Source organism: Chiloscyllium punctatum, chromosome 2 (assembly GCF_047496795.1).
Source record: "Chiloscyllium punctatum isolate Juve2018m chromosome 2, sChiPun1.3, whole genome shotgun sequence".
NCBI classification, from domain to species: domain Eukaryota; kingdom Metazoa; phylum Chordata; class Chondrichthyes; order Orectolobiformes; family Hemiscylliidae; genus Chiloscyllium; species Chiloscyllium punctatum.
The window spans coordinates 107177083-107201790 of NC_092740.1; positions in this window are offsets into that span (position 1 = coordinate 107177083).

Consider the following 24708-nt stretch of genomic DNA (forward strand, 5'->3'; position numbering starts at 1 on the left):
AGTTTAATTCAGATAAATGCGAGGTGCTGCATTTTGGGAAAGCAAATCTGAGCAGGACTTATGCACTTAATGGTAAGGTCCTAGGGAGTGCTGCTGAACAAAGAGACCTTGGAGTGCAGGTTCAAAGCTCCTTGACAGTGGAGTCACAGGTAGATAGGATAGTGAAGAAAGTGTTTGGTATGCTTTCCTTTATTGGTCAGAGTATTGAGTACAGGAGTTGGGAGGTCATGTTGGGGCTGTACAGGACATAGGTTAGGTCACTGTTGGAATATTGCATGCAATTCTGGTCTCCTTCCTATCGGAAAGATGTTGTGAAACTTGAAAGGGTTCAGAAAATATTTACAAGGATGTTGCCAGGGTTGGAGGATTTGAGCTACAGGGAGAGGCTGAACAGGCTGAGGCTGTTTTCCCTGGAGCGTCGGAGGCTGAGGGGAGACCTTATAGAAGTTTACAAAATTATGAGGAGCATGGATAGGGTAAATAGGCAGAGTCTTTTCCCTGGGGCTGGGGAATCCAGAACTAGAGGGCATAGGTTTAGGGTGAGAAGGGAAAGATATGAAAGAGACCTAACGGGCAACATTTTTTCGCAAAGGGTGCTGCGTGTATGGAATGAGCTGCCAGAGGAAGTGGTGGAGGTTGGTACAATTGCAACATTTAAGAGGCATTTGGATGGGTATATGAATAGGAAGTATTTGGAGGAGTATGGGCCGTGTGCTGGCAGGTGGGACTAGATTGGGTTGGGATATCTGGTCAGCATGGACAGTTTGGACCGAAGGGTCTGTTTTCATGCTGTACATCTATGACTCTAAGTGTGATAAGGGAAAGATATACACAATTTATGGTAAGTATCTAGAGAGTAATGTGGAACAAATGGACTTTGACGTACAATTAGATACTTGGTGTACAGCATAGGTAGACAGGATGGTCAAGAAGTATTATGGGAAACTTTCCTTCACTAGCTGGGGCATAGAATATAGGATCAAGGAAGTCTTGTTACAACTTTATAAAACATTGGTTAGGCAGGTGGGGGGGGCACAGACGGAACACTATGTGCATCTCTGGTCGTCCACTATTAGAAAGATGCGATTGCACTAAAGAAGGTGCAAAGGAAATTCACCAGTATGTTGTCTGGGATGAAAAGTGTCAGTCATGAGGACAGACTGGATGGACTGGGTTTGTTTTCCTTATAGCAGGGGAGGCTGAGGGGGGGAACTGACTGAGGAATACAAAATTATTAGAGCTCCTGCAGGATGTGGGAGCTCAGGGACACTTCCATTTTCCCTGATGACTACAAGTATGGGAAATGCACCCAGCTGCAGCTCCTGGGAGACTGTGTTAGGGAACTGGAGCTGGAACTGGTGCTAGGGTAGAGAGTGTCTTGGAGCGACTGTAGAATGTTCTCAAAGGGGAGGGGGAGCAGCCAGAAGTAATTGTGTATGTTGACATAGATAGAAATAGGGATAAGGCCTTGCAGAGTGATTATCGAGATCTAGGAAAAAAGCTAAAAACTAAGACCTTGTCAGTGGTAATCTCTGAATTACTTCCAGTGCCATGTCCTAGTGAGGGTAAGATCAGGAGGATATGGCAGATGAATGTGTCACTAAAGAATTGGTGCAGGGCCAGATGTTTAGACCACTGGGATCTTTTCTTGGGTAGAGGTGACCTGTTCAAGAGAGATAGATTGCATCTGAACTGGAGGAGGACCAATACCTTGGTGGACAAATTTGCTAATGCTACAAGGGAGTGTTTAAACTAGATAGGCAGGGGGATAAGTACAAGGCTGGAAGGAGAATCAGAAACAGTAAGTTGAAGAGACAGGCCAGGCTGGAACATGACAGGGAGCAAGGAATGCTGTTGGATTAAATTGCATCTATTTCAATGCAAGAGGGCTGACAGGTAAGGCCAATGAACTTGGGACATGGATCGGTATGTGGGACTGAGATATTATAGCCATTATAGAAACATTGCTAAGGGAGGGACAGGACTGACAGCATAATGTGCCAGAGTACAGGTAGTTTAGGCGGAATAGAGGTGGTGGAGGGACGGGAGGGGAAGTTGCATTTTTGATTAAGGCAGGTATCACAGCAGTATTCAGAGACAAAATAACTGAAGAATTATCCAGTGAGGCTGTGTGGGTGGAGCTAAGAAATAAGGGGGTGGTGACATTAATCCCAAATAGCCAACAGGAATTAGAGCAACAAATATAAAGGGAGATTGGGGAGACTTTCAGGAGCAATACGGTTGTCATAATATGGGATTCTAATTTTCCTAATATAGACTGGGACTGCCATAGCATGACCGTACTGAATGGCAGACCTGGTACAAGGGCCTACCCATGCTTCTAATGTGTATTACGTCTGTAAGTCTGTATGACACAAACTTGGGTGTCAGTGAACAGGTTGTTGCTAAGTGCCACTTGGCAGCATTATCAACAAACCCTTCTGTTATGATAATGAAAAATATGAAGTATTAATATTTAATTTTCTTCATCTGATTTTTATACCTGAAGTCTCTCATGGACTAAAATAGTTTTTAAAAAGCATCAGCACTAACTAAAAATAGCTGCCCTGCTCAGGTGATTAGGTTGACCCAAGCTCACAAAACTACCAATGTTTTGCTTTTAATTCCAGTTTGTAATTTTTTAAAAGAAGAACTGCTACAGAAAACCTGAAGATTTATGATGCCAATAGAAAGCTGCATTATTTAATTGACTTTATAGAACTGAGTTACTTGTTCACTTGTTCGGCCTTTTTTTACATTCTTGCATGGACAGCAATTGTTGCCCAACTGATAGGACCTCTAGGCTTTTTCAGAGGATGGTTATGAGTCAACCACAATGCTGTAAGTTTGGAGTCAGTGGACCAGACCACAGAAGGACTCAGATTTCCATCACTAAAGTGTTTTTACAACAATTAACAATAATTACATGGTTGTTTTTATACTATGTTTTAATTCCAGATTTTATTGTTTTCAAATTTCATAGCTTGTTGCTGTGATTTGTGCCCACACCTCCTCCCTCACCTCTATCCAAGGCCCTAAAGGAGCCTTCCACATCCATCAAAGTTTCACCTGCACATCCACCAATATCATTTATTGTATCCTCTACACTGGGGAGACTGGGCGCCTCCTAGCAGAGCGCTTTAGGGAACATCTCCGAGACACCCGCACCAATCAACCAAACCGCCCCGTGGCCCAACACTTCAACTCCCCCTCCCACTCTGCCGAGGACATGGAGGTCCTGGGCCTCCTTCACCGCCGCTCCCTCACCACCAGACGCCTGGAGGAAGAACGCCTCATCTTCCGCCTCGGAACACTTCAACCCCAGGGCATCAATGTGGACTTCAACAGCTTCCTCATTTCCCCTTCCCCCACCTCATCCTAGTTTCAAACTTCCAGCTCAGTTACTGCCTCCTTGACTTGTCCGACCTGCCTATCTTCTTTTCCACCTATCCACTCCACCCTCTCCTCCTTGACCTATCACCTTCATCCCCTCCCCACCCACCCATTGTACTCTATGCTACTCTCTCCCCACCCCCACCCTCCTCTAGCTTATCTCTCCATGCTTCAGGCTCACTGCCTTTATTCCTGATGAAGGGCATTTGCCCGAAACGTTGATTTCGCTGCTCGTTGGATGCTGCCTGAACTGCTGTGCTCTTCCAGCACCACTAATCCAGTATTTGATTTTCAGCATCTGCAGTCATTGTTTTTACCCCGCTGTGATTTGATTCATGAGTCATGACTTTGTTCCAGAAAATTTACCTGGGCCTCTGGATTATCAGTTTGGTGACATACCACAGTGTCACAGCCTCCCCATGGTTCAAAGTCTGGTTAAAAATCAGCCACATCCTCTCTGAAATACCATGGTCCCTTTCGGTAGAAATGGTCTTTTTAATAAAATGGCTGTGTATTCTTGTCCACTCTCCCATCTTGGATGGGAAATCCAAAGGCAAGCCTCAAATGGCTGTGATTTAGAAAGGGCAAATGAAAGGCCAACAATCCCTGTATTGGGGTTCTTATCTTGGAAATAGTTTCAGCAGCCATCTATAAACTAAGGTCATAGGGTACCACCCACAGTGTCACCAGAATGTAATCATGTGAATAGCGTTATCGCAATATACTTATGGCATCCACAGAATTCAAAAAACAGTCATGACATTAACACCAGTGGCAAAGCATCATCAGAGATAATTTGCTGTTAAATGTGACTCGATTCAAAATCACTCCTCTTCCTGAAATGCTGACATATAATCAACGTTGTCATATAAGGTTTGTCATAACCACTGTAAATGTCTTAATAAAACTGCTATGATTCTGAAATTTGAACCCTTGTGCTTTGACACAGTGGGGTTTACTGCACTAAATTATGTGATAACCTGAAAACAGATCCTGTTGGTTTATGAGGGATACCTTTGACCAATCTTCCAAACTTATTGCTACTTCTGTTTTGAGAGTGTGGTGCTAGAAAAGCAGATCCAAGGAGCAGGGGAATCGATGTTTCATGCAAAAGCATATCCTGATGAAGGACTTTTGCCCGAAACATCGATTCTCCTGCTCCTGGGATGCTGCCTGACCTGCTGTATTTTTCCAGCATCATACTCCTGACTTCATCTTGTTGGGTGCCTTGTGTAGTCCCTCGCCATCGATTATTTGGCCCAGGTACTCCAAAGGGTCTTTACAAAACTTGCACGTTTCACTTTTTATGCTGGAAAAGTGCAATCTCTTTAGGGTTTCTTCTAGTTTTTTTGAAGCTCATCTTCAGAGAATCCATATTATCCAGATAATACTGGACACCTGGCAATCCATTCAAAATTTGGGCCATGACCCTCTGCAATGCTGATATGATGCCAAAATGCAGTTGCTTGTTTTGGAACAGTCCCCTATGTGTCACTAGCATCATCAGTGGCTAGGACTCTTGTTCAAATAAGCCAATGGGCTGAGAAGTGGCAGACAGAGTTTAATTTAGATAAATGCGAGGTGGTGCATTTTAGGAAAGCAAATCTAAGCAGGACTTATACACTTAATGGTAAGGTCCTAAGGAGTGTTGCTGAACAGCGAGATCTTGGAGCACAGGTGCATAAATCCTTGAAAGTGAAGTCTCAGGTAGATAAGATAGAGAAGAAGGCGTTTGACGTGCTTTCCTTTATTGGTCAGAGTATTGAGTACAGGAGTTGGGAGGTCATGTTGAGGCTGTATAGGACGTTAGTTAGGCCACTTTTGGAATATTGCATGCAATTCTGGTCTCCTTCCTATTGGAAAAATGTTGTGAAACTTGAAAGGGTTCAGAAAAGATTTACAGGGATGTTGCCATGATTGGAGGATTTGAGCTGTAAGGAAAGGTTGGATAGGCTGGGGCTGTTTTCCCTGGAGTGTCAGAGGCTGAGGGGTGACCTTATAGAAGTTTATAAAATCATAAGGGGCTTGGATAGGGTAAACAGTCCATGTCTTTTCCCTGGGATGGGGGAGTCCAGAATTAGAGACCATAGGTTTAGGGTGCGAGGGGAAAGATGTAAAAGGGGCAACTTTTTCATGCAGAAGATGGTGCGTGTGTGGAATGGGCTGCCACTGGAAGTGGTGGAGGCTGGTACAATTGCAACATTTAAAAGGCATCTGGATGCATATATGAATAGGAAGGGTTTGGAGGGCTATCGGCTGGGTGCCGGCAGATGGGACTAGATTGGATTAGGATATCTGGTCAGCATGGACAAGTTGGACCAAAGGGTCAGTTTCCGTGCTGTACATCTCTATGACTCTCTATGACTCCTTCTGCAAGTAGGTATGTAACAGATCCATTTTTTGAGATTTTCTTTCCCTTAATCAGTCTACTGAACAGATCCTTAAGGAGTGGAAATGAATATTAATCCATATACATACCTTAAAATCACCATAAACCCTCACTGTGCCATCTGTTTCTAAGACTGTGACAACTGGAGTGGCCCATTCACTGATGGTCACTGGTTCCAATGCTCCCAGGTTCACCAGTAATTCCAGTTTTGTCTCCACTTGAGTCATAGAGTCATAATCATAGAGATGTATAGCACATAAACGCACCCTTCGGTCCAACCCGTCCATGTCGAGTCGATATCCCAACCCAATCCAGTCCCACCTGCAAGCACCCTGCCCATATCAAACTCTTTCCATTCATATACCTATTCAGAAGCCTTTTAAACATTGCGATTGTACTATACAACCCTCTGCGTGAAAAAGTTGCCCCTTAGGTCTCTTATATCTTTCCCCTCTCACCCGAAATCTATTTCCTCATTTTGAGTGGGAGCAGCGGCCGAGGAAAAACGAACCCGGGAGACTACAGCTAAGGTAAGACAGTTTGTTTCAAAATTACTTACCTGTAGCGGGCAGCGGAAGTGAGGTTGGAGCGCATAGCTGGGCGGGAAGGCAAGTGATTAGTATTTGAGTGGGTGTGTTCTAGACCCCAGGTCCTACTTCCGTAGGGCCTCCCTCCCACCCTCCTCCTCTAACCTAACTTTAAAGTCCACAGGTTATTGACTCAGTGTTCTTGTTTTTGGAGACAGTGTACAGTCATGGCAGCGCAGGCGGTGGAATGTTCCTCCTGCAGGATGTTTGAGGTAGGGGTGACCACCGATACTCCTGCCGACTTCGTCTGCAGGAAATGCAGTCAGATCCTGATCCTCACCGAACGAGTTAGGGAACTGGAACTGGAGCTGGATGAGCTGAGGATTATTCGAGAGGCTGAGAGGGTGATCGATAGAAGCTACAGGGACATAGTTACGCCAGAGAACAGAAGTAGCTGGGTAACAGTTAGAGGTGGGAAGGGGAAGAAACAGGCAGTGCAGGGTTCCCCTGTGGTCGTTCCCCTAAAAAATAAGTATGCAGCTTTGGAAACTGTTGGGGGGGACAGCCTTGCAGGTGTAAGCTGCAGTGAAGGGGTCTGTGGCTCTGAGATTCAGAAGGGAAAGGGGGAGAAGAGGAGAGCGCTAGTTATAGGGGACTCTCTAGTTAGAGGGACGGACAGGCGGTTCTGTGGACATGGGCGAGACTCTCGGATGGTTTGTTGCCTCCCAGGTGCTAGGGTCCGAGACGTCTCGGACCGTGTCTTCAGAATCCTTAAGGGGGAGGGTGTGCAGCCAGAAGTCGTGGTACACATTGGCACCAACGACATAGGTAGGAAGAGGGGTGGGGAGGTCATTCAAGAGCTCAAGGAGTTAGGCTGGAAGCTAAAAGCTAGGACAGACAGAGTCGTCATCTCTGGGTTGTTGCCGGTGCCACGTGACAGAGAGGCAAAGAATAGGGAGAGAGTGCAGTTGAACACGTGGCTGCAAGGATGGTGTAGGAGGGAGGGCTTCAGATATTTGGACAATTGGACTGCATTCTGGGGAAGGTGGGACCTGTATAAACAGGACGGGTTGCACCTGAACCAGAAGGGCACCAATATCCTGGGGGGTAGGTTTGCTAGCACTCTTCGGGGGGGTTTAAACTAATTTGGCAGGGGGATGGGATCCGGACTTGTAGTCCAGCAAGTAAGCTAGCTGTGTGTCAGGATGTCCAAGACTGTAGGGAGGCTGTGGAGAAGGTAGCACTGACAGGGACTACTTGCGGACACAGAGATGGGCTCAAGTGCGTATACTTCAATGCAAGGAGTATCAGAAATAAGGTGGGTGAACTTAAGGCGTGGATCGGTACCTGGGACTACGATGTTGTGGCCATCACGGAAACATGGATAGATGAGGGACAGGAATGGCTGTTGGAGGTTCCTGGTTACATATGTTTCAGTAAGATTAGGGAGGGTGGTAAAAAAGGAGGGGGGGGGGTGGCATTGCTAATTAGAAATGGTATAACGGCTGCAGAAAGGAAGTTTGAGGGGGATCTGCCTCTGGAGGTAGTATGGGCTGAAGTCAGAAATAGGAAAGGTGCAGTCACCTTGTTGGGTGTTTATTATAGGCCCCCCAATAGCAGCAGAGATGTGGAGAAACAGATTGGGAAACAGATTTTGGAAAGGTGCAGAAGCCACAGGGTCGTAGTCATGGGCGACTTCAACTTCCCAAATATTGATTGGAAGCTCTTTAGATCAAGTAGATTGGATGGGGCGGTGTTTGTGCAGTGTGTCCAGGAAGCTTTTCTAACGCAATATGTAGATTGTCCAACCAGAGGGGAGGCCATATTGGATTTGGTACTCGGTAATGAACCGGGACAAGTGGTGGGCTTGTTAGTGGGTGAACATTTTGTTGATGGTGACCACAATTCTGTGACTTTCACCTTGGTTATGGAGAGAGATAGGTTCGCACAACAAGGAAGTTTTTACAATTGGGGGAAGGGAAATTACGATGCTGTAAGACAGGATTTGAGGAGCATACGTTGGGAGCATAGGCTGTCAGGGAAGGATGTGGTGGAAATGTGGAACTTTTTCAAGGAGCAGATACGACGTGTCCTTGATATGTATGTACCGATCAGGCAGGAAAGAAATGGTCGTGTGAGGGAGCCTTGGTTGACGAGGGAGGTTGAATGTCTAGTAAAGAGGAAGAAGGAGGCTTACATAAGGTTGAGGAAACAAGGTTCAGACAGAGCAGTGGAGGAATACAGGATAGCCAGAAGGGACCTGAAGAAAGGGATTAGGAGAGCTAAGAGAGGGCATGAAAAATCCCTGGCGGATAGTATCAAGGATAACCCCAAGGCATTCTATGCGTATGTGAGAAACCTGAGAATGATGAGAACGAGGGTAGGTCCGACCAAGGACAGTGGTGGGAGACTGTGTATTGAGTCGGAAGAGATAGGAGAGGTCTTGAATAAGTACTTCTCTTCAGTATTTACGAATGAGAGGGACCGTATTGTTGAAGAGGAGAGTGTAAAACGGACTGATAAGCTAGAAGAGATACCTGTTAGGAAGGAAGATGTGTTGGACATTTTGAACAACTTGAGGATAGACAAGTCCCCCGGGCCTGACGGGATATATCCTAGGATTATGTGGGAAGCAAGAGAGGAAATTGCAGTACCGTTGGCAATGATCTTCTCGTCTTCACTGGCAACTGGGGTGGTACCAGGGGACTGGAGAGTAGCGAATGTTGTGCCCCTGTTCAAAAAAGGGAATAGGGATAACCCCGGGAATTACAGGCCAGTTAGTCTTACTTCTGTGGTAGGCAAAGTAATGGAAAGGGTACTGAGGGATAGGATTTACGAGTATCTGGAAAGACACTGCTTGATTAGGGACAGCCAGCACGGATTTGTGAAGGGTAGGTCTTGCCTTACAAGTCTTATTGAATTCTTCGAGGAGGTGACCAAGCATGTGGATGAGGGTAGAGCAGTGGATGTAGTGTACATGGATTTTAGTAAGGCATTTGATAAGTTTCCCCATGGTAGGCTTATGCGGAAAGTCAGGAGGCATGGGATAGAGGGAAATTTGGCCAATTGGATAGAAAACTGGCTAACCGGTCGAAGTCAGAGAGTGGTGGTAGATGGTAAATATTCAGCATGGAGTCCAGTTACAAGTGGAGTTCCGCAGGGATCAGTTCTGGGTCCTCTGCTGTTTGTAATTTTTATTAATGACTTAGATGAGGGAGTCGAAGGGTGGGTCAGTAAATTTGCAGATGATACAAAGATAGGTGGAGTTGTGGACAGTGAGGAGGGCTGTTATCGGCTGCAGAGGGACTTAGATATGATGCAGAGCTGGGCTGAGGAGTGGCAGATGGAGTTCAACCCTGCCAAGTGTGAGGTTGTCCATTTTGGAAGGACAAATAAGAATGCGGAATACAGGGTTAATGGTAGGGTTCTTGGTCAGGTGGAGGAACAGAGGGATCTTGGGGTCTATGTACATAGATCTTTGAAGGTTGCCACTCAGGTGGATAGAGTTTGTAAGAAGGCCTATGGAGTATTATCGTTCATTAGCAGAGGGATTGAATTCAAGAGTCGGGAGGTGATGTTGCAGCTGTACAGGACTTTGGTTAGGCCACATTTGGAGTACTGTGTGCAGTTCTGGTCGCCTCACTTTAGGAAAGATGTGGAAGCTTTGGAGAGGGTGCAGAGAAGATTTACCAGGATGTTGCCTGGAATGGAGAGTAGGTCGTACGAGGATAGGTTGAGAGTTCTCGGCCTTTTCTCGTTGGAACGGCGAAGGATGAGGGGTGACTTGATAGAGGTTTATAAGATGATCAGAGGAATAGATAGAGTAGACAGTCAGAAACTTTTTCCCCGGGTACAACAGAGTGTTAGAAGGGGACATAAATTTAAGGTGAAGGGTGGAAGGTATAGGGGAGATGTCAGGGGTGGGTTCTTTACCCAGAGAGTGGTGGGGGCATGGAATGCGCTGCCCGTGGGAGTGGTACAGTCAGATTCATTGGCGACCTTTAAGCGGCATTTGGATAGGTACATGGATGGGTGCTTAATCTAGGATAGAAGTTCGGCACAACATCGTGGGCCGAAGGGCCTGTTCTGTGCTGTATTGTTCTATGTTCTATGTTCTATGTTCTTTGTTCTGGACTCCCCCACCCCAGGGAAAAGAACTTGTCTATTTACCCTATCCATACCCCTCATGATTCTATAAACCTTCATAAGGTCTTGTCTCAGCCTCCGACGCTCCAGGGAAAGCTGGATGGCGTACAGTATTGGACGTACTTTCAGACTTCTTGGACAAGCCTCCTGCTTCAACTGAAGTTTAATTTCTACTCCTTTTATTTACCCCAGGGTTCATTTGAAGACTTTTCAAGATGTCTTGCAAACTCATATTTAAGTCCACCAGCCTGTTAATATTCCCCAATTTAACTTTAACTTCAGTAAACAATAGCATCCAAATAATTCAAGATAGTTGCCTGTCATGACATACAGAGGGATTTTACACACTGGTATCTTTGCTGTATTTTTACGAGTATGTAGCCCTTCAGTAGCAGCTCTTGTTCTGTGTATGTCTGTAATCCTGGCAGGCTTCAATGACAGTATCTTTAACTTCTCCCTATATACTGATTCGAGAATCAGAGACACGACTGCACTCGTATCCATTTCTATCTTTACTGTCTTCCTCTCTAATTTGGGAAGGACCCAGAAATGATCAGCTTCACCCCATACCAAAAAGATGTTTAACTGAATCTCTGCTGACTCTGAGTCTTCTGTATCTCCTGTAGACCTGACTGACCCCAGGTCGATTTCCTGTCTACTCCCTAATGGCGGTGTGTACCTTATGCTTTGTCCTCTGAATTGTCTCTTTTCAACACTCTTTTTCTGTATCCAGACATGGTCACTCAACAGTGTTACTTCAGACAGCTAACTCAATCGAGGTAGCAATTTTGAAAGCTGCCTTGAAATCTTGGCCATTCCTTGTTAGTAGCTTCTGTTAGATGGCTTTGTGTTGGAGGCCACAAACCAAACATTCTCACAGGCACCTTGGAGGAACCCTTCAAATTTATTGTGTTCTTCTAACCTCTTTAAGGTAGCCATGAACTGGGGCAATGGACTGTCCTTTGTGCTGTAGCTGTTTATAAAAACAAAAACATTCCACAATCATTAGTGGCTTTGGTGTGAAATAATTCCCCAATATTTTGCATAATTCTTGGTATGTCTCTGTGGGTTTCTCTAATTGCAACACACACCCTAGAATCATAAAGATCTTGCAACCAATAATATTCAAGAAAACTTGTACCATTATGTCTTCAGCCACCGTATTCACTTTTAAATATGTTTCAAGACGTTTGGTGTACAGCATTCAAAATCTAGCTTTTCATCAAATGGTCACATTGTTCCAAATTGACACACCACTTGTTTTCCTATCAGCGGGAATTTCTCCCACGACCCTAGTAGCCATTTGCAGCCCAAGTCCCTAAGGTGCAAAGTCTCCATATCGGCCACAATATCACTGAAGATGTTATCGTACTGTTCTGCTCTGGCATTGATCACAACACAAGTCCTTTCGCAACCACTCTCTTTGATGACTTTGGTAAGCTCCTAGATGAGTACTCCCTTATTCAGGTGTGACCTGAGTCCTCTCACAACCACCGCTCTCTGACTGTTCCACAATGCTGACCATTCTTCCCTGGTGTCGACTAAAGCTACCACTTCCCTCGATGTTACCTCCAAAATCCTGTGCCATGTTTGGAATCTGGGTGACATCCTTCCTCCCAACAAAAAAAACAGCATTCACACAGTTTGTGGCTGGATTCCACACTCATTGCCAGTTATTATGTTTATGGTTAACTAAATAGAACATGAGGTAGATGGAGGATAAATTTGAACAGGAATTTATTGTGCATCCTCTCAGCTCCACAGTTGGTTTTAGACAGCCTTCCCTAACTCCCACTTGACCTGCCCTCTTAAAGGGGCAACACACACTTAACTACATGCCCATTCTTCTAAACTCCATTGAGTACAGACCCAGAGTCCTCAACTGCTCCTTGTAAGGTTAGCTCTTCATTCCTGGAATCATTCTTGTAAATGTTTTCTAGATCCCCTTCAATGCCAACAAGTCCTCCCTTCGACACAGGGGCCAAAACACTGCTCAAATATAGTCTGACCAGAACCTTATACACCCTCAGTGCATCCCTGCTGTTGGATTCTAGCCCTCTTGAAAAGAATACTAACATTGCATTTGCTTTCCTAACTGCCAAATGAACTTGCATGTTAACCTTAAGAGAATTCTGAACTAGGATTCTGGAGTCCATTTGTGCTTCAGATTTCTGAAGCCTTTCCCTATCGAGTAAATAGTCTGAATCTCTGTTCTTCTGATAATGTACATAACATCACAGTTTCCCACATTGTACTCCATCTGCCACTTGCCCACTCCCATTCTCCCACTTGTCCAAGTCCTTCTGCAGCCTGCCTGCCTCCTCAATGCTATGTTCCACTCCATCTATCTTTATGTCATCTGCAAACTTAGCAACAACACCCTCAGTTCTTTGACCATTTCATTCGTGTATAATGTGAATAGTTGATGTCATAACACTGATCCCTGTGAAACTCCATTAGTTACTGGCTGCCACCCTGAACAAGACCCCTTCCTCCCACTGTCTGCCTTCTGCCAGTTAGCCAGCCTACTGCTGTAGTAGTATTTCAGAATGGTACACTGTCGCCTCTCTCTTACCTTTTATATATCTAAAGAAACTCTTGCAATCTTTTCTTATATTACTAGCTAGCTTACTCTCAAATTTCCTCTTCTCCCCCTCCGTATTGTTTTTCTGATTGTCCTGTGTGGGTTACTAAAGATTTCCCAATTCTCCTACTTCTTACTAATCTTCAACCCATTACATGCTTTTCCTTTTGCTTTTATGGTGTCCTTAGCTTTCCTTGACAGCTAAGATTGCCTCATCCTCCTCTTAGTATGTTTCTTCTTCATTCAGATCAAATTCTGATGTGCTTCTTAAATTACTCCCAAATACTCCTACCTTTGCTGTTCCACCATCTTTCCAGTTCGGCTGCCCTTCTAATTACCGGAGCTAGCTTCTTGCTCTTTTCTTTGTAATTACCTTGACTCAATTGTAATAACATTATATCTGACCCAAGCTTCTCCCTTTCAAACTGCAAGATGAATTCCGACATATTATGGTCACTGATCCCTCTATGAATTCCTTCATCTTAAAGTCTCTAATCAGGCCTGCCTCGTTACACATCACCCAAATCAGAATCATCTGTTACTTAGTAGGGTCTACCGTAAGCTGTTCCAAACAAAATCTCATAGAATATTCCACAAAATCCTTTTGTGGGATCTGCTACCATTCTGATTTTCGTAGTCTACCTACACATTGAAGTCCTGCATGTTTATTGTTATAGTGCCTTTATTACATGCCTTTTTCTATGTCCTGATGTATTTTCTTTCCCACATTCTGACTACTGCTAGGAGGTTTGCACATAACTCCCATTAGGGTCTGTTTCTCCTTTGCGGTTCCTCAGTTCTACCCACACAAATTCTATGCATTCTGACGCTACTTTGTTTCTTGCTTTCACTTAAATTTCATTCCCATTTACAAGGCAACACACCCCAACGTGATTCTCCTGCTCACCAAATGTGCATAGCATCAACCAGTCATCAACGGCACACTTTCCTGAGAAAAAGAAGGGTTCACGCCTTCTTGGAGGCATCCATAATCAAAGTATTGGCAGTACATCAGCGTTTGATCCTGATATCTATATGATGTCCTCATAATCAAAGCCACGACTAATGCAGATAGCTGGACTGACCACCAGCTCACCCATTCCTCAATCTCCATCAAATGCCACCAGAAGGAGCTGAAGGTGAAGAATTAGTTCAGAAAAACGTTTAATGTTGAGCGACTTTAAGAACCAAGCAAACTAACAAACTTTCAACAATGTTTTCATCAATATCTCAAAAGAATTCTTTGGCAAATTTTGATGGAATTAAACAGAAGCTTTCAGGGATTGATTGGCGTAGTTTGTGAGCAAAGGGACCTCTGGCAAGTGGGAGGCCTTTAAAAGTGAGATAGTAGAGTTCAAAGCTTATATGTTCCTGTGTGGGTGAAGGGCAGCTTTGGCAGAAATAGGGAACCCTGGATGACAAGAGATATTGAGGCTTTGATCCGGAAGAAGGAGGTATGGCTGAAGTACAGACAGTTGGGATCAAGGAAATCCCTAGAGGCATATAAGAAATAGAGGAGTTTACTGAAGAAGGAAATCAGGGAGGTGAAAAATGGGCATGAGATAGCATTGACTGAGATGATTAGGGCGAATCTAAAGTCATTCTTTAAGCGTAATAAAGGAAAAAGAATAACTAGAGATTGAATAGGGCCCCTCAAGGACCAAAGTGGACATATATGTGTCGAACTGCAGGAAATGGGAGAGGTCCTCAATGAATATTTCTCCTCTGTGTTTACAGTGGCGAAAGATATGAAAACTTGGGTACTGAGGGAAATTAATGGTAATATCTTGGGGACAGTCCCTATCACAGCAGAGGTGGTGTTGGACATATTAGAAGGTATGAGGTTGGATAAATCTCCTCGTCCTGATCAGATATATCCAAGAACACTGCAGAAGGCTAGAGATTAAATTGTGGGGACCCTGGCTGATATTTTTGCATCACTGTTAGCGACGGGTGAGGTCCCGGAAGAATGGAGGGTAACAAATGTAGTGTCCTTATTTAAGAGGGGTTGTAACGATAAACCTGGGAACAATAGACCAGTAAGCCTCACATCTGTGGTAGGTAAATTACTTGAGAATATGCTGAAAGATAATGGTTTGATTAGAAATAGTCAGCATGGCTTTGTGCATGGGAAGTCATGTCTCACAAATTTGTAAGAGTTATTTGATGAAATGAACAGGAAGGTTGATGAGGGCAGGGCAGTAGATGCAGTTTATATGGATTTCAGTAACGCCTTTGACAAAGTTCCACATAGCAGGCTGCTCTGGAAGGTTAGATTGCATGGAATCCAGGGGAAGCTGGCAAATTGGATATAAAATTGGCTTGATAGGAAGAAGCAGAGGATAATTGTGAAAGGACCCATGTCAACTGGAAGCATGTGACTAGTGGTGTGCGTCAGGAGTTGGTGTTAGACCGATTGCTGTTTGCTAACGAAATCAATGATTTGGATGAGAAGTTTGCAGATGACACTAAAATAGGTGTTGGGCCAATATATCGGCCAAGTACAGAGAAATGGAGTTATGCAGGGAAATGATAGACATATTGGTCGACACTCCATTTCATTGCCATCACTCGTCACCTTGTCAAGAACAAGCTTCACAGTGGTATTGACATATGTCTACAGGATTGATGGAAAACTTTTCAAGCTCAACCAGTTGAAGTCAAAAAAGCAAATAAAACTGACCTTGCTTGTAAAACTTCAGTATGCAGATTACAAGCCTATAAACTGCTCTACAAGCCTCATTTAATGTCGTGCAATACAGAAGCATACCAAAGAATTGGTTTCAGTCACAACTTCAAGGAGACTCAAATTCTTTTCCAACCCATCCCAAACAAGTTCTAGTCCTTCCCTCCATTAATGTAAACACAGAAATTCTCCCACACCTGAAATATTTCCTTACCTAGGAAACTACCTCTCATCTAATGCTGACATTGATGCAGAGATTCAACATTGCAGGAAATCTGTGAGCGCCACTGATGGACAACTAAGGATACCATAACATTTGTGCTGATACCAAAATCTTTGTGCATAAGTCAGCCATTCTGCCAACTCTTTATAATTTGGTTCTGAAACCTGGACTATGTATAGCCAGTGCCTCAAGAACCTTGAGAAGTACTATCAATGCTGTTTAAGTCAGATTCTCTACAATAGCTGGGAGGTAGGCATACTAACATCAGCATACTCAATGCAGCCAATAGCATCAGCATCAAGACCACAACCATCTAAAGCCAACACTAGTGGGCCAGCCATATACTAAGGATGCATGAGTCTGACTGTCAAAACAAATCTTCTTTCAGCTCAAGTAATGCACTCGAATGACAGGAGTTGAAAGGAAATGTTTTAGAGACTCCTTGAAGGCTTCCATTAAGAAATACAACATAGTTGTCAATGCATCTTGTCCTGAAGAAACCGACTTGGAGGAAACCCCTGATGAAAGGATACAATTAGCAAGAGAAAGTATGGAAAAGGAATGGGATAAAGGGATGCCAACAATCTCAAGGCCAGGTCGAATTCCACCTCTGGAATACACCTGCCAAATGTGTGGTCAGAGATGCAGGTCTAGGATCGGGCTCATCAGCCATGCAGAGAATACATGACCAGTAACACCGAATTTCCTGGATGGACAGTCATACATGTCTTCGAGTGATTGTCAGCTATGGATTCCCCTCTCTTTCCTTGTCATTCTACTTCTACCCCATTCTCAAAACCTTCCCACAAGACCACACCATCTTCCCATGCAACTGCAGAAAGTTTGCCTATTTATCTCCTCCTTCCTCACTATCTAAGGCCCCAGACAGACCCTTCCAACTGAAGTAGCAATTTACTTGAACTTCATTTAGTCTGGTCTACTGCTCGAAATGTAGTCTCCGCCACACTGGGGAGAAGAAGCATTTTGCGGATCACTAATATTACATCCGTAAAAATGATCCCCACGTTCCAGTTACCTGCCACTTTAACACCTCCACCATGTTCTCATGCCAATGTTTCTGTCTCAGGATTGTTCCAGTGCTCCAATGAGTCTCAAAGCAAGTTGGAGGCACAATATCTCATCTTCTGTTTAGGACCCAAAATTGAGTTTAACAATTTTAGAGTATAACATCACCTTCCATGTCCAGTATCCATACACACCACCCAGGTTCTGACATGAAATGGCTTGCTTTCAGCACAGCCAACTCGTTATTAACTACTTATAATCCCCATTATCATCCATTTAGCTTCTCTTCTTCCTGGATTTACTATGAAATGATTCCTTTGTCTGGCCAAGCTTTATTTCTCTCTCCCTGAGTTCTACGTCCACCTATATGCTTTGTGTTATAATATCTGATAGATAAACTGACATCACAAGATGAAATACACTCATCTATATACAAAGCACTGTTCCAGGGAGGAGCTAACCAGAATTGTAGTTGTTCAGTTGTCTCCAAGATGTGTACCAGGATGATCAATATCACAACCACCTGATGAAGGAGTGGCACTCCGAAAGCTAGTGTGCTTCCAATTAAACCTGTTGGACTATAACCAGGTGTTGTGTGGTTTTTAACTTTGTACACTCCAGTCCAACACCGGCATCTCCAAATCACAATATCAGTAATGTAAGCTTTGTGTCTCACAAGAGACCAGCATACACCTCAGATGTAATAAAATAAACTATTAAGTATGATGTCATAGAATTTCACTAATTATCAGGATTGAACCTCACCTCTGTTGGAGAATTTGTGAGGCTATCTTTTGCCAACTTCGCTTTAGTGATGTGGACTAATCCCAATAAGAAGGATTCTGGCAGTGAATCTACGCAAAGCTTCTCAGCCACACTATTATAGCGTGCTGATAGTGCAAGCACCCAAAATATAATACTCCAACATGGAACAGGTTGTCACGCTATCAGCATATATGTGCAACCGAATGACTAATCTCTCAGCTTACATTTCAGCATACTACCTTTCACCAAAGGTCTGATTGCTGCAGTGAAATCTCATATTACTGTGAACTTGGATTGGCACGCACATTCTTCTGGATGAGAACAATACAAACATATGAATTAGGGGCATTAGTAGGTAATTTGGCTCCTAAATTCTGCTCTGCCTTTAATAAAATGATGTGTGATCTGATTAAGATCTTGACGTTTTCCCACCTGACCCACCAATACCCTTTGATTCCCATGTTGATCAAGAGTCTATCAACCTCTGCCTTAAGGATAAACAATGTTCCTGCTTTCTCCATTCTCTGGGGAAGAGAGCTCTATGTAAGATAGGCAAGGCTTGATAATAACACATAATTGTACCAATGGTAATTATTAATTAGCAGGTAACCTGTACATTAATGATCCATTTAATGTGTGTGAGGTGGTGAGGGGCTTTGGGGTGTCCCTATGTTTAAAATGTGTTCAGCTGTAACACGTCAGTACTGGCATCAAATCAGCATCAGGCACTGGGCAACATCACTGGATAGAATTTTACCACCTCTCTGGTGATTTGGAATGATGCTACTGTACTATTTTGCCAGTGATAGAACTGATTGACCTCTTGCCCAGTGCCACTTACCTTTAATTGATTGACCTCAGCCCAATTTTGCAGGCATTTTGTGGCTAAAGAATGCAGCAGTGCAAATGAACACCATGCAGTAAAACCTCTGGTGGAAGTGTCATAACTGGGGGGTGGGGGGCATGGTTACCTTTCTGCAGCGGCTCTGTGATATATAATAATGACTATCTATGCAGTGATGCTAAAGTGTCATAAAAAATCAACAAAGCAAAGAAAGGCCCTTTGGCCCATTACATCCCTATCAGTCACAAAGGAGTGGCTCAGTGGTTAACACTGCTGCCTCATTGTACTAGGGTCCCAGGTTCAATTCCAGCCTTGGGTGACTGTCTGTGTGGAGTTTGCACATTTTCCTCATGTCTGTGTGGGTTTCCTTTGAGTGCTCTGGTTTCCTCCCACAGTCCAAAGATGTGCAGGTCAGGTGAATTGGCCATACTAAATTGCCCATAGTGTTCGGTGCATTCGTCAGAGGGAAATGGATCTGGGTGGGTTGGTGTGGACTTGTCGGGCCAAAGGACCTGTTTTCATGCTGTAGGGAATCTAATCAAAAGCCATCCCCTAACTTTTCTTAATCCCATTTTCTAGCACTTGGACCACAGGCTTATATGCCTTGGCACCAAAAGTGCACACCTAAATATTTCTTAAATGTTATGAGGGTTTCTGCTTCTACCATTCTTACAGACAGTTCCAAATTCCCACTATCCTCTGGGTGAAAAAGATTTTGCTCACACCTCCCTGAAACTTTCTGCCCTTACCTTACAGTTGTTTATTCCTCCATCACGTGGAAATGTTCTTTCCTGTCTACCCTATCTATAACCTTATAATTTATACATCTCAATCATGCACCCTTTCAATTTTCTCTGCTCCACCTATAAGCTGCAAATAACATTGTTCCCAATTCCTGAGGTCACCCTGATGAGATTCAGGACCTCTCCAAGTTAAGGATTTAACAATAGACCTCCACTGAAAATAGGTAATGGAATATCTAGGATTGTGTCTTGTGAAGCTTTCATTAGACACTCAATATACAATGAAACATGTGTCAGTAGAGAGAATTTGGTAATGATATTTAATATGTTCCCATGCGTAATGCTGATCAGAATATAAGCACCAACAACAATGGTTGGCTATCTTGCAAACTGCACTGCGACTGCAACTGCACCTACAAAATAAATAGCGAAATTGAATGCAGCAGGAGCCAGAAATGTTAGATAAAGTTATTCTTTCCATCTTTAAAAATTATTAGAGATTTGTTGTCACCTTAGTTTCAAACATTTGAGCGTGATATGTTTTGACTTACTTTAAAATTTGGGGAGTACCCCGATAGATTCACATTTCCTTTCATGTCCACTTCATTCTTACTCAAATGAAGTACAAATGAGGTAACACAAGTCAATGAGCAGAAGCGGTGTTGTTTCTCAGTCAATTCGTATGAACTTTAATTGACATCAAACTAGTATTTAACGAGACTATAAAAGGTGATGTTCACTCACGTTCTCCAGGAAACAAGTTGCTTTAACAAATGGAGACATAAATAGTCACATAACATGGAATCCTAAGTATTCCATGTTACTTCTCTTCCTGAAATCTTGGGTCATGTGGTGGGACTTAATGTTTTTTTTCAAATTGTATATTTATTTCAGCCTTCTATAAGGTCCATCAGATCAGACACTAATATATCTGTATTTTAATATCAGGAACACTGTAAATATTGCTCAGAATTGTCCTTCTAGATATCATAGAGTCTTAGAGATTTACAGCTGAGAAAAAGTTTCTTCAATCCATTGAGTGTGCACTGGTCAAAAATAGCCACTTAACTGGTTATACAAGGAATGGAGGGATATAGACCATGGGCAGGCAGAAGGAATTGGTTTAATTTGGCATCATGTTCAGCACAACATCATGGGCTGAGGGTCCCATTCCTGTGCTGTGCAGTTCTATGTTCTATGTTTGTAATTATTCAAATCACATTTGCAGCATATAACTGTCATAAGAATTTCTACCTCTACCACCTTTACAGGCAGTGAGTTCCAGATTCCCAACCTGGAAAAAGGTTTTTACTCACATCTCCATGAAACCTTCTGCCCCTTACCTTAAATCTATGCCCGTGGTCATTGATCCCTCCATCAAAGGAAAATGTTTGTTTATGTCAACCCTATGTATGTCCGTCTTAATTTTATATATCTTAACCATGGATCCTTGTAATCTCTGGAGATCACAGTGGTCAGACAGCAGCTATGGAGAGTGAACAAGCTAACGTTTTGAGGCTAGATGACTCTTCAACTTCATTTCAGGTCAAATGGAGAGTCACCTAGACTCAAAATGTTAGCTTGCTGTCTCTCCATGGATGTTGTCTGACCGGCTATGATTTCTAGCATTTGTTGTTTTCAGTACAGGTTCCAGTATCTGCAGTAATTTGCTCCCTTCGCAATTTCCTCTGTAACAACCCAAGTCCGTCCAATTTATTTTTATAACTGGAACTCTCCAGCCCAGACAACATCTTAGTAAATCTCCTCTGCTCCCTCTCTAATACTATCACATCCCTCCTATAATATGAATTCCAGATTTAGCTGTGGCCTAACTAATACTTTATACAGTTATAGCATAACCACCCTGCTCTTAAACTCTATGCCTTGGTTATTAAAGTCAAGTGTACCATACGTCTTTTTAAGGACTTTATCCATCTGTCCTGATACCTTAAAGGACTGGTGTACATGAATACTAAGATCCTGCTGATTCTTGGTGTTCACGTGGTCCTATTGTTCATCATGTATTCCCTTGCCTTGTTTGCTATACCCAAGTGCACTACCCTACACCCATCCAGATTGAACTCCAATCACCATCAATCAGCTCATCTGACTAGCCCATCAATGTCCCTATGTGATCTAAGGCTATCCTCCTCACCATTCACGATATAAACTGTATCATCCACAGACATATTGCTCAAGCTTTCTATGTTCAAGTTCAAATCATCAATGCAAACTACAAATGGCAAATGTCCCAACACTGATCTTCATGGGACCCCACTAGACAGGGATCACCAGTCAGACAAACACCACTGAACCATTTTCTTCCACCTCCCACCACCCAAACAATCATGGTCCCAAACTGCCAAAATTCCCTAGATCCTTTGGGGTCATGCCATTGTTATTAGTCTGTCAGGTAAGACCTTATCAAAAGCCTTACTGAAGTCCAAGCAGACAACATCAAAAACATTGCCCTCAGCCACACCCCCCAAAAATTTGATCAAGTTAGTCAGACATGGTCTTCCCTTAACAAAACCATGCTGACTATTCTTGACTATTCTCTACCTTTCTAAATACAGATTAATTCTGTCCCTCAGAATTGCCTTCAACAGTGTTCTCCACCAGCGAGACTAGACTGACTAGTCTAGTCCTTATTTATCCCTTACTTCCTTCTTGAATAATGGTTGTCTTGCAGATCGCCAGAACCTCCCCTGTGGCCAAAGAGGAATTGAAAATTATTGCATTCACTGCGGCTATTTCGTCCCTTGCCCCACTCAACAATCTGGGATATATTTCGTCTGACCCTGGATATTGCCCAATTCAACAATCTGGGATATATCTCATCTGACCCTGGGTATTTTTATACTCTTAAGCTTGCCAGACCAATCAGAATCTCCTTCTGCATATGATTACTCATAATAGTCAAAACAGTCCAGCCAGACATGACCAACTATAATTTTACTGCTTACTAGATATCACTTTTAAACATGTTGAAGGAAAATGTTGCAAAGTAAAACCCCAGCAGCGAACTTAAATTTTTTTTTTCAAAAACTCTGTAGATGCTACATGACGTAAAGATCTCTGACCATAAAGAACTCTCCAGTAACTATTCAGGGAACCAAAGGAATTTCTTGTCCCTGAGCTGGTATAGTACATCACTAAAAGGTAATCAGAGAAATACCTGAAGGAGGGAACATTGCATGGTGTTGGGGGTTGGAGGGGCGTGGGGGAGTTATGTGGTAGGGGATTGCATTTTCAAAGATGGACTAAACATCATGAGACTGGGGGAGGCTACTGAGATGCTTTTGTGTAATGTCTCCTTTGGTTTGCAGCCAGTTGGTCGTCTGAAAGGATGCCTCACCTATTTTTATGCAGGGACAAACCTGGGCATTGAAATGAAGAAGCAAGTGAGCTACAGAATGTATGGAGCTGGGAAGCAAGTGGTGCAAAATATGAATGCTTTGAGCTGAGGCTCTAATTTCATGTCTCTTTCCACCATCATTTCAGACACAACCTTGAGTTTTTCTCTACTAGCAACAACTGGAGGGTACTCTGCTTAACGTCTGCAAGGTGAAGGAACAGAGGTTATGAATTGACATTTGGAGGCAGAGTAAGGCATAAAACATGAAGAGAAGAGAGTGGGGGAATAGAGCAGAGAAACTGCGGAGTGGGGCATAAAGCGAAGAAAACCTGGAATGCAGGTTAACACAGTGAGAGTTGGCAGTGGACGATAAAGCAGAAAATAAACTGGAATGGGTGATAACCCAGAGAGAAAGGAGAGTGTGGGAATAAAGCAGATAAAAAGATGAATCGGGAATAATGCAGCGAGAGGGGAGTGGGAGAAAAAGAGAAGATGGGAGTGGGGTATACAGCAGAAAGAGACTGCTGTGGGAGGGACTGTGTGTTTGTTAGTGCTGTCAAGGAGGGTTTAAACTGAAACAGTCGAGGAATGGGAACCTAAGAAGGGGGTGGAGTGTGGGCAAAGAAGGGCGAAACAAGGATGGAAGTATTAGACAAGAAGGCAGTAAGCAGAAGTGGAAAACAGAAAAAAAGTGAGAAAATAATCAATCCATTAGTAAGGAAAGTTATTGGCTCAGAAAATCATGATGTGGAATCTGTATGGATGGAGATGAAAAACAACAAGAGGCAGAAAACATTGTTGGGGTTGTCAAACAATATTGGAGATGTAAGGAAAGGCATTAAACAAAAAAAAAACTTGGAGATGCATGCATTAAGGGTACACTTGTAATCATGGGTGATTTGAATTTTCCAACAGAGTGTAGAAACCAAACCAGATATTGTGGAGGACGATTTCCTAGAACATCATGATCTGGAGGCACCAAGTGTTGGACTGGGATGTACAAAGATAAAAATCACAAAACACCTGATGAAAGAGCAGCATTTTGAAAGCTAGTGCTTCCAAATAAACCTGTTGGACTATAACCTGGTGTTGTGTGATTTTTAACTTCCTAGAACGTGATAGTTTTTGGACTGATACATTCAGAAACCAGCCAGACAACAGGCTATTCTAAGGTAATTCCCTTTGTGTATGAGCAGTTTCTCGGCAACACATTTCTCATGCACCTGCTGACATAAGAGGCTGATTTCACACGGAAGGCCAAAACAGGCCTCATTTTTATATGTTACATGAAAGGCAACAGCTTCGGAACTCGCCACATAATTTGTCTTTGGACAATTGGTATTCATTTTCTTTATGAATGATGTCCTGCAAAATACAGTAAAAGCTGGTTGAGACTTATGCCCTTGATGCTATGTATCATGATTGAAAACTTGTTCCATGTGTTGTCCTACTAACGTACAGTCAAGAATAGAATGGTGGGTGAATACAATTTTAAATGTTTGTTCCTTTGAGGTCCAACAAATTTAGATCATTACCTTTGCCTCCATTTTGTTCTATGTTATTTTCCTATTTTTAGTTTATTGGGCTAATTTCTTTATCCCTTCATATTGCATTCAGATGGCAGTTCATGGCTCATTTGGATACACTATTTGTTTCTTCACTCTTTACATCATTGCCCTCTTGGACTGTTGCATTATGAAATCTTCCATTTTTTAATCTCCTCTGGCCTCCACCTTATCCTCAGATCTTTCCATTTGCTCTTCCTGCCCTTTCCACTGGTTCAAAAATATTTGTTTTTATTTTCTTTCAATTTTGCTGCAAGTTTGTTGATCTGAGATATCAGGCTAAATTTTCCCAAAAAATGGTGAAGTGTCGGTTTCAGGGACAATAGATGTAAAGCTAAAAGAGCACAGCAGGTCAGATAGCATCCACACAGCAGGAAAGGAGCAGGCCGAAACCTTTCATCAGGACTGGGGAGGGGGAGGGGAATGGGGATGGGAGGTAAATAGAGGGAGTGGAATGGG